The sequence below is a fragment of the Arachis duranensis genome, chromosome 7, assembly GCF_000817695.3.
Source record: "Arachis duranensis cultivar V14167 chromosome 7, aradu.V14167.gnm2.J7QH, whole genome shotgun sequence".
In the NCBI taxonomy this organism is placed as follows: Eukaryota; Viridiplantae; Streptophyta; class Magnoliopsida; order Fabales; family Fabaceae; genus Arachis; species Arachis duranensis.
In genome coordinates, this window is record NC_029778.3 from 33,923,653 (window position 1) to 33,933,033 (window position 9,381).

General features: G+C 37.1%; 1 non-coding gene across 1 annotated transcript; it reads right to left on the reverse strand.

The window, feature by feature from the left end:
• Window positions 1-8,415: 8,415 nt before the first annotated feature.
• Window positions 8,416-8,523, reverse strand: LOC127740845 (small nucleolar RNA R71). Its single transcript, XR_008001701.1, has one exon. It is a non-coding gene; the product is annotated as a small nucleolar RNA R71 (small nucleolar RNA).
• Window positions 8,524-9,381: the final 858 nt, after the last annotated feature.

Consider the following 9,381-nt stretch of genomic DNA (forward strand, 5'->3'; position numbering starts at 1 on the left):
CAAAAAAGTAAACACCTCCGACACCTTAACTGCTTTCTCTCATATACTTCACACCATTCCATTGTTTGTGTTTTCTACTCTCTAAACTACTATTTAATGCTTTTTGAACTCTCAAAAAATAACTTTCTGCTTGCCTGACTAAGGAATCATTCGACCATTATTGCTTAGTCCATCAATTCCCATGAGATCGACCCTCACTCATATGAGGTATTACTTGGTTTGACTCGGTGCACTTGTCGGTTAGTTTATGGTTCTAAAATACCGCACCTGTTGTTCAGTTTATTTTAGTTTATTTCATTTACATAGGATACCCCACTGGAAATTTTTTGCACTCTGATGTAGAGATTTCTACTTTTTCTTTATTTTCTATTGTTTATGAGAAAGAACAGGAATAAAGAGCCTCTTTTAGACTTTGATCCTGAGATTGAGAGAACCTTAATGTGGTGTCTACAACAAGCTAGATCTTATAGAGATGGCGAGAACCTCAGGGATAATTTTGAGAAAGAAGTTGAAGAGTCAACTATGGAGCTCAACAACAACAATAATGAGGTTAATGTCAATGTTGTTTAATCCTCCTCCTAAAATGCCTACACAACCTAGGAGAACACTTGGCTCTTATACTACTCCTAGCTTGGATTTCTATGGGAATAGAATTGTTGTACCCCCTATTACTACAAACAACTTTGAGTTAAAACCTCAGTTGATCTCTCTGGTGTAGCAAAATCACTAGTTTCATGGACTCCCGCAAGAAGATCCGAATTTGTTTATTTTTAATTTCTTGTAGATTTGTGACATTTTGAAGACTAATGGAGTTTATCCTGATATTTACAAGCTACTTCTTTGCCCATTTGTTGTACAGGACCGAGCTAAATAGTGGCTTAACACTCAACCCAAGGAGAGCTTGGGCACTTGAGATAAGGTGGTCAATAGGTTTCTGACCATGTTCTTTCCTCCTTAAAAGCTGATTAAGTTGAGGACAGATGTTTAGACCATTAGGCAGAGGGAGGGTGAGTCTCTATGAAGCCTGAGAAAGGTATAAGTTAAAGCTCAAGAAGTGTCCTCTTAATATCTTCTCAGACTGAATATAGTTGCAGATATTCTATGATGGACTCTCTGAGACTGCCAGGATGTCCCTGGATAATTCTGTAAGAGGTTCACTCCAAATGAAAAAGACCCCTGATGAAGCTACGGAGTTGATTGATGGTTGCTAACAACTAGTATTTATACTCTTCTAAAAGGACCTCTATGAAAAAAGGAGTCATGGAGTTGGATACATTGAATGCTATTTTTGCCCAGAACAAGGCTATATCTCAGCAAACTAATGCTCTTACACAACACTTGAGTAGAATGCAAGTCTCAGCTGTTAATGCCAAAGATACTTCCTATGATATGAGTGGTGGTTTCCCTCAAAGTAAGAGTTATGACTATGGCCAGTTTACTTTTGAACAGGTTAATTTCATGGGCAATGCCTCTAGACCCTCCAACAATGATCCTTTCTCTAAGACATATAATCAAGGATGGAGGAATCATCCTAACTTCGGGTGGAGAGACCAATCTCAGAGGCAACCAAACTTCAACAATCCTCAGGGTGGTTTTAATCAAAATAATTTCAACAACTATCAGTTTCAAACATCTCAGCCACAATAAGCACCCTCTCAGCCTCAGAATACTCCTAACTTGGCTTCTATAGTTGCAAAACTCTCTAAGAACACTCAAAGTTTCATGTAGGAGACCAGAACTTCACTTTAGAATTTGGAGATATAAGTAGGTCAATTGAGAAAGAAAGTACCTGAGAGGCCTCCTAACACTCTTCCTAGTGACACAGTACCTAATCCAAGAGAAGAGTGCAACGCTATCACATTGGTGAGTGAACCAGTGATAGAAGAGAAAGTACAAGTTGCTCAGCGATCAAAGAAAATAGAAGCTCCAAAAAAATACTAAGGATGCCATAGCATACGCCCCACCCAAGGCACCTGAGTACGAGCTGAAGATGTCATACTCTCAGAAGCTCCAAAAGGAGACTATGGACAAACAATTCTCACAATTCTTAGAAGTTTTCAAAAAGTTTCAAATCAATATTCCTTTTGCTGAGGTTCTGGAGCAAATGCCTCTCTATGTTTTATGAAAGGTGTACTCTCTAAGAAGAAGACCCAAAAGGGAGATGAAACAGTGGTCTTGACCAAGGAATATAGTGCAATAATTCATAGCATATTGCCAAGAAAGATGCTAGATCCAGGGAGCTTTCAGATTCCATGCACCATTGGGAGCACAACTTTTGACAAATCATTATATGATATAGGTGCAAGTATCAATTTGATTCCATGCTTTGTGACAAAGAAGCTGCAAATCAAAGAGGCACAACCAATAAGGATAGCATTATAAATGGCAAACAAGTCTCTAAAACATGCACATGAAAAAGTGGAGAATTTCTTGGTCAAGGATGCAAAACTTTTTCTCCCTGTAGATTTTCTGATCCAGACATGGGAGAGGATGAAGACAATTCTATAATCCTAGGAAGACCATTCCTGGTCAATAAAAGTCTCTGATTGATGTGGAAAAAGGTAAATTGGTTCTAATAATGCATGAGTATTATTTAGTCTTCAAAGTTTTTAAACAAATACAACACTCAGGTGAAGGAGACACTTGCATGAAGAGTGAACTCACTAACCCAAGTCTCCAAGGATTCCTGACTGAAGTAAAGCAGAGTTTACAACTCAAGCATCCTTTAGTGGGAACCAATACAATTCTCCCTGATATCAAATCTAAGTTTGGTGTTGGGTGTTCATCATCCCCAAGGGAAAAGGTCCCAAGACGAAGGTGCCCAAGGGATGGAGGAACAAGAAGATCCCTACAGAAGATTTCTCACCAGGATTAAAAGTGGTGTTCACTCATTATCCCACATTACCATACACGGTGAACCAGATTCTCTCCATTGAGCATGTTGAAGTGATTCATGAGTGATGAGCGAATATTTTATACGCTTTTTGCCATCATTTTCATATAGTTTTTAGTATATTTTGTTCAAGTTTTATTAAGTTTTCATAGGTTTTAGTGCAAAATTCACATTTTTGGATTCTAATTTGAGTTTGTGGGTTTTTACACAATTTCAGGTAATTTCTGGCTGAAATTGGGGAGTTGGAGCAAAAGTCTGATTCAGAGGCAGAGAAAGCACTACAGATGCTGTCTGGATCTGACCTCTTTGCACTCGAAAGAGCTTTTCTGGAGCTACAGAAGTTCAAATGGAGCGTTCTTAACGGCTATAGAAAGCTAACATCCAATGCTTTCTACAAATGATAAAAGTTCATACTTTGCTTTAGAATTAAAGGCCCAAAACTAGTGTTCAACTCCAGCTTCCTGCCATGTTCTGGCGTCCAACCCCCACGGGAGAAGAGGGTAGCGTCTAATGCCCAAAAAGGACCCCCTAGCCAGTGTTCAATGCCCTAGAGACCTCCTAGCATGTGGATCTCAGTCAGGCTCAGCCCAAACACTCACTAAATGGGCCCCGTAAGTGGATTTTAGCACTAAAAGACTGTTTTACCCTTCTTAATGTAATCCTTAGTCGTTAGTTTAGTATTTAAAGACTTTTACGCCTCTCATCAAGGGAGGATGCACACTTAAGCCATTTTTCATTTTTCACATTGTATTCTATATCAATATGAGTTTCTAAAGCTCCTAGGTTGAGGGGAGGAGCTCTACTGAGTTTCATTGATAAATAAAAGTACTATTGTTCTATTTCAATTCATGTCTGATTCTCTATTCTAAGATGTATCTTCGTTCTTCATCTTTATGAATGCGTTGAACCGTCACAAGGTTATCTCATTCTACATGGGTTCAGAGTAAGTCTTTCATTAGACAATGATGAACCACTAGCTTGATTATACATCTCTTAGACCGCTAATCCACGACTTCGTTGGGGACTTCTTGAGACACAGTTCAACCGAGGTACGAGGAGATTATATTCCTTATGGTAGAGGCTTGAATCAAATGCGTAGCATTCTCTTATATAGAAGATTCGACCTTGTCTATGGCATTTTGAGTAGGATCACAAAGGAGAATGGACTACAAGGGGCTTCACCCTCAATAAAACTGGATCTGCACTAACCCTGTAGTTCAGATCTGGAGGAGCATTGGTGACCTCTCAACCGGCATTAATCATATACAGCCTGCCATAGAGAAAATCATTCACAGTTGGAGAAGACAGTAAGATCGGAGTTAATCTAGAAGAACAAATCATCTCCAAGCCTTAACCATCTTCCCTCCATTGCATTTACCATCAACTGAGTAACATTATTTTTATTTTCTTTTTATGCATTTAAACAATCAAACAACTATTCTATCCGCTTGACTAAGATCTACAAGATAACCATACCTTGCTTAAAATCACAATCCTCGTGGGGTTGACCCTGACTCGCTCAGGTATTACTAGGATGACCCAGTGCACTTGCTGGTTTAGTTGTGCAAAGTGTAATTCCGCACACCAAGTTCTTGGCGCCGTTGCCAGGGATTGTTCGAGTTTGGACAACTAACGGATTATCTTGTTGCTTAGATTAGGTAATTTCCGTTTCTTTATAGGTTAATTTTATTTTTTCTGTGCCTTTTATTTTCTTTTAAAAAAAATTTCAAAAATCTTTACTTTTCTTTATTAATCTTTATCTTTGATTTGAGTCTTTTATTTTTTTCTTGTTCTTGTTTGAGTCTTTTTCAAATTTCTTGAGTCTTCTTTCTAAATAGTGTCTTTTTTTAAGTCTTGTGTCAATTGATGAGCGGATAATTTATACGCTTTTCGGCATTATTTTTAGGTAGTTTTTAGTAGAATCTAGCTACTTTTAGGGATGTTTGTATTAGTTTTTATGCAAAATTCACATTTCTGGACTTTACTATGAGTTTGTGTATTTTTCTGTGATTTCAGGTATTTTCTGGCTGAAATTGAGGGACCTGAGCAAAAATCTGATTCAGGCTAAAAAAGGACTGCTGATGTTGTTGGATTTTGAGCTCCCTGAACTCGAAATGGATTTTCTGGAGCTACAGAACTCCAGATGGCGCGCTCTTAAATGCATTGCAAAGTAGACATCCAGGGCTTTCCAGAAATATATAATAGTTTATACTTTATTCGAGTTTAGACGATGCAAACTGGAGTTCAACGCCAGTTCCATGCTGCATTCTAGAGTGAAACGCCAGAAACACGTCACAAACCAGAGTTAAACACCAAAAATACGTTACAACTTGGTGTTTAACCCCAAGAGAAGCCTCTGTACGTGTAAAGCTCAAGCTCAGCCCAAACACACACCAAAGTGGGCCCCGAAAGTGGATTTCTGCACTTAGACTTATTTCTGTAAACCCTAGTAACTAGTTTAGTATAAATAGAACTTTTTACTATTATATTAGACATCGGGGAATTAGTCTTTTGATTAATCTCTTGATCACGTTTGGGGGCTGGCCATTCGGTCATGCCTGGACCTTTATCACTTATGTATCGTCAACGGTGGAGTTTCTACACACCATAGATTGAGGTGTAGAGCTCTGCTGTTCCTCGAGTATTAATGCAATTACTATTATTCTTCTATCCAATTAAGCTTACTTTTATTCTAAGATATTCGATGCACTTCAACATGATAAATATTATGATCCGTGACACTCATCATCATTCTCACCTATGAACGCGTGCCTGACAACCACTTCCGTTCTACCTTAGATCAAGCGCGTAACTCTTAGCCTCCGTTCCGAAAAATCGGAGTCTTTGTGGTATAAGCTAGAATTACTGGCGGCCATTCCTAAGATCTGGAAAGTCTAAACCTTGTCTGTGGTATTCCGAATAGGATCTGAGATGGGATGACTGTGACGAGCTTCAAACTCGCGAGTGTTGGGCGTAGTGACAGACGCAAAAGGATCAATGGATCCTATTCCAACATGATCGAGAACCGACAGATGATTAGCCGTGCTGTGACAGAGCATTTGGACCATTTTCACTGAGAGGATGGGAAGTAGACATTGACAACGGTGACGCCCTACATACAGCTTGCCATGGAAAGGAGTAAGAATGATTGGATGAAAGCAGTAGGAAAGCAAAGATTCAGAAGGAACACAATATCTTTATGTGCTTATCTGAAATTTCCACCAGTGAATTACATAAGTATCTCTATCTCTATTTTATGCTTTATTTATCTTTCTATTCGAAAACCATTATGACCATTTGGATCCGCCTGACTGAGATTTACAAGATGACTATAGCTTGCTTCATACCAACAATCTCCGTGGGATCGACCCTTACTCGCGTAAGGTATTACTTGGATGACCCAGTGCACTTGCTGGTTGGTTGTGCAAAGTTGTGACAAAGTGTGATTCACGATTGAGAGCTCCAAATCTTTGGCGCCATTGTTGATGATCACAATTTCGTGCACCAAGTTTTTAGCGTCGTTGCCGGGGATTGTTTGAGTTTGGACAACTGACGGTTCATCTTATTGATCAGATTAGGTAATTTTCATCTTTTTTTCTTTTCAAAAAGTTTTCAAAAATCTTTCAAAATTTTTTATTTATTTTTTTTCAAAAAGAAATTTTCGAAAAAAATCCCAATAAAATTAATAAAAGCATAAAAACGAAAAATATTTTGTGTTTCTTGTTTGAGTCTAGTGTCAATTTTTAAGTTTGGCGTCAATTGCATGTTTTTAAAATTTATGCATGTTTTTTGAAAAATTCATGCATGATGTTTCTTGTTTGATCTTTAAATTTTCTTGTTTTGTGTTTTTTGTTGTTTTTCATATGCATTTTTACATTTATAGTGTCTAAGCATTGAAAATTTCTAAGTTGGTGTCTTGCATGTTTTTCTTTTCTTGAAATTTTTTCAAAAATAAGTCTTGATGTTCATCTTGATCTTCAAAGTGTTCTTGGTGTCCATCTTGACATTCATAGTGTTCTTGCATGCATCATTGGTTTTGATCCAAAATTTTCATGTTTTGGGTCATATTTGTGTTATTCTCTCTCATCATTAAAAATTCAAAAAAATAAAAAATATCTTTTCCTTATTTCTCTCATAAATTTCGAAATCTTTGGGTTGACTTAGTCAAAATTTTTAAAATAAGTTGTTTCTTGTTAGTCAAGTCAATATTTCATTTTAAAAAAATCCTATCTTTTCAAAATCTTTTTCAAAAATCAAATCTTTTTTATTTTTTATTATTTTCAAATTTTTTTAAAAAAAATTGATTTTCAAAATCTTTTTCTTAATTTTATTTCATAATTTTCAAAAAACTTTACCAAGAATTAATGTGCTTGATTCAAAAATTTGAAGTTTGTTACTTTCTTGTTAAGAAAGGTTCAATCTTTAAATTCTAGAATCATATCTTTTAGTTTCTTGTTAGTCAAGTAATCAATTTTAATTTTAAAGATCAAATCTTTTTCAACCATATCTTTTTCAATCATATCTTTTCAAAATTGATTTCAAAATCTTTTCTAACTTCTTACCTTTTCAAAATTGATTTTCAAATCTTTTTCAACTAACTAATTGACTTTTTGTTTGTTTCTTATCTTTTTCAAAACTACCTAACCACTTTTCTCTCTCTAACTTTCAAAAATTCCTCACTTTTTTTTCAAATTTCTTTTTAATTAACTAATTGTTTCAAATTTTAATTTTAATTTTATTTCTTCTCTTAATTTTCGAAAATAACTAATTTTTTTTCAAAAATAATTTTTGAAATTCTCTCCCTCTCATTTTCTTCTATTTATTTATTCATTTACTAACACTTCCCTTTATCTTAAAATTCGAACCCTCTCTTCTTCTCTGTATTCGAATTTCTCTCTTCTCCTTCTTCTATTCTTCTTCTTCCACTCACATAAAGAAATCTCTATACTATGACATAGATGATTCCTCTTTCTTTTCTGTTTTCTTCTTTTTCATATGAGCAGGAGCAAGGACAAGGACATTCTTGTTGAAGCAGATCCTGAACCTGAAAGGACTCTGAAGAAGAAGCTAAAGCACAACAATCCAGAGAAAACCTTACATATAATCTCGAAAAAGAAGACATGGCCAAACCCAATAACAATGGTGGAGGCGCAAGGAGGATGCTTGGTGAATATACTACACCTACTTCCAATTTTTATGGAAGAAGCATCTCAATCCCTACCATTGGAGCAAACAATTTTGAGCTGAAGCCTCAACTAGTTGCTCTGATGCAACAGAACTGCAAGTTCCATGGACTTCCATAAGAAGATCCCTATCAATTCTTAACTGAATTCTAGCAGATCTGTGATACTGTTAAGACTAATGGAGTAGATCCTGAAGTCTACAAGCTCTTGCTTTTCCCTTTTGCTGTAAGAGACAGGGCTAGAACATGGTTGGACTCACAACCTGAAGATAGCCTGAACTCTTGGGATAAGCTAGTCACGGCCTTCTTGGCCAAGTTCTTTCCTCCTCAAAAGCTGAGCAAGCTTAGAGTGGATGTTCAGGCCTTCAAGCAAAAGGATGGTGAATCCCTCTATGAAGCTTGGGAAAGATACAAACACTTGACCAAAAAGTGTCCTTCTGACATGCTTTCAGAGTGGACCATTTTGGATATATTCTATGATGGTCTATCTGAGTTCTCTAAGATGTCACTGGACCATTCTGTAGGGGGATCCATTCACCTAAAGAAAACGCCTGTAGAAGCTCAAGAACTCATTGACATGGTTGCAAATAACCAATTCATGTACACCTATGAGAGGAATCCTGTGAGTAATGGGATGCCTCAGAGGAAGAGAGTTCTTGAATTTGATGCTCTAAATGCCATATTGGCTCAGAACAAAATGTTGACTCAGCAAGTCAACATGATTTCTCAGAGTCTGAATGGATTGCAAAATGCATCCAACAGTACTAAAAAAGCATCTTCTGAAGAAGAAGCTTATGATCCTGAGAACCCTGCAATGGCAGAGGTGAATTACATGGGTGAAGCCTATGGAAACACCTATAATTCCTCATGGAGAAATCATCTAAATTTCTCATGGAAGGATCAACAAAAGCCTCAACAAGGCTTTACTAATGGTGGAAGAAACAGGTTTAGCAATAGCAAGCCTCTTCCATCATCTTCTCAGCAATAGACAGAGAATTCTGAGCAGAGCCCCTCTAGCTTAGCAAACATAGTCTCTGATCTATCTAAGGCCACTTTAAGTTTCATGAGTGAAACAAGGTCCTTCATTAGAAACTTGGAAGCACAAGTGGGTCAGCTGAGTAAGAAAATCACTGAAACTCCTCCTAGTACTCTCCCAAGCAATACAGAAGATAATCCAAAAAGAGAGTGCAAGGCCATTGATATAATCAAAATGGCCGAATCCAAAGAGGAAGGGGAGGACGTGAATCCCAATGAGGAAGACCTCATGGGACGTTCCCCAAACAGAAAGGAGTTTCCTATTGAGGAC